Consider the following 1,694-nt stretch of genomic DNA (forward strand, 5'->3'; position numbering starts at 1 on the left):
GCATTGGCGGCGCAAACTCCAGCTCCATGCCCGGCGCTGACTCGCAGCCGTAGTGGTGCCTTGCCTGCTCCAGCGTATTCCGGGAATTCACAACGTGGACACTGCTCCTCCCACGCACACCCACCTCCCGCTTCACCAGCGCCTGCTCCTCCATGTCCGCCACAATGAAGCCGAGGGCGTGCGCCATCTCGTGCACAGCCACGCGGATGTGCTGCGACGTGTTCTCGATGTGGCGCGGGTTGTAGTTGATGACGCCAACAACAGGACGCCCTCGCGGGCCCAACGTCGCGCACGGCATCGCCCACGCAAAGGTCGGCTTGAACGTCGGAACAGCAGTCGCGTACAGCACCATGTCCGCATCGGGCACCCCATCCGTGTGGTGCTCCTCCGGCACTGGAAACTTCCCGCAAACACTGCCCTCACGGAACCTCGGCACGACCAGCGGGCCATCCAGCGGCCGCACCAGCAGACGCTCGCTGTGCATCTTCGCCGCCTCGGAAAGAATCACGTTCTCGAGAATGTCCACCTTCTCCTCCGTCAGAATGTCCTCCTCCTGGCAGACCATCTCCTTGCCAAAAAACATGTTTATATGCTCCCCGGCCCTGGTGCAGAATCCCCCCAACCCCTCCAGGTCATCCGCAAACACCTTGATTCGGAGGGGCGCCCAGTCACTGCCCACGGACACAGTGACAGGACTGGCCGGCTCCTCCCCGCCCGTCACTTCGCCAACGTTCCGTGGCAGGCGATCAAACACGCAATGGTGCGGCACCGCAATGACGAGGCCGCCACCGGTGCACAGCAACAGGAGCAGCGCGCAGCAAAGCTGGCGGAGCTGGCGGAGCATTGTGAGTAGCTTGTTTCTAGCGTTCAAGACTATTCCTGCATGCACAGCGAAAGTGCGCACAAGACAACAATAGAGAATAACAGGAAAAATAAAATGGTATCAACACAAGCAGGCACGCGCAGGGCAAAAGCAGCAGTCGAGCACGACGCAAATCCGTCGCGGTCCTCTTTGCACTCCACAGCTCTGTACCGCACAGTCATTTTGCACCCAGTTTTTGGCACACACCCGTCCAAATGCCGCGGGATATCAATGGCTTTCGGTCGCACTGGCGTGTGGTCCGCCTCCGCCAGCAGGAGTGTGTCGCCCTCCGCCACTCGGCAAGACTCCCCTCCGAAGGCTGCGCAATGGTAAAAAAATGGGGGTGGCAATGCCATCAGAGACGGGTACAGAGTGCGCCTCACGCAAACGAGTCAGACGCTTTGTTAGGATAAAGACGATCGGGACGCATCACATGCACGGCAGACCCCCATGGGAAACAAGGGGGCAAACAGTGGCCAGCCACAGCCCGGGGAAGCACACTCCGGGACGACAGAGGAGGCGAGGTGGTGCACCGTGGCACAGAGAGACAGAGAGGGAGAAGGCGGCGGAGAGGGCCGTGGAGAGAGGGGGCGCGTCAGTCCCGTGCCTGTTGTAGGTAGCTGGGTGCACGGAGGTGTAACTCATCGTCACGGTCATACAAATGCCTCGATTGATCGCATCATGAAGTCGTCAGTCGCCCTGCGCGTTCCACGCCGTCGGTGCTGCTCTTGCGGGCCCGATTGAGACAGTCACGGCACAGAAATGATGATATACGGCCGCCGCCTCACCCACGGAGCACGCTCCACTCACGCACGCACAGCGCTCCTTCCCC

General features: G+C 61.0%; 2 non-coding genes across 2 annotated transcripts; both read right to left on the reverse strand.

Annotated features, from left to right (window-relative positions):
* Positions 1 to 1,457: 1,457 nt before the first annotated feature.
* Positions 1,458 to 1,545, reverse strand: Tc00.1047053413903.10. Its single transcript, XR_008254085.1, has one exon. It is a non-coding gene; the product is annotated as a C/D small nucleolar RNA (snoRNA), TB6C1C3 (small nucleolar RNA).
* A 40-nt stretch (positions 1,546 to 1,585) lies between these two features.
* Tc00.1047053413903.20 lies at positions 1,586 to 1,662 on the reverse strand. The gene has a single exon (XR_008254086.1). It is a non-coding gene; the product is annotated as an H/ACA snoRNA, TC6C1H2 (small nucleolar RNA).
* Positions 1,663 to 1,694: the final 32 nt, after the last annotated feature.

Source organism: Trypanosoma cruzi (genome assembly GCF_000209065.1).
Source record: "Trypanosoma cruzi strain CL Brener chromosome Unknown tcruzi_1047053413903, whole genome shotgun sequence".
Lineage (NCBI taxonomy): Eukaryota > Euglenozoa > Kinetoplastea > Trypanosomatida > Trypanosomatidae > Trypanosoma > Trypanosoma cruzi.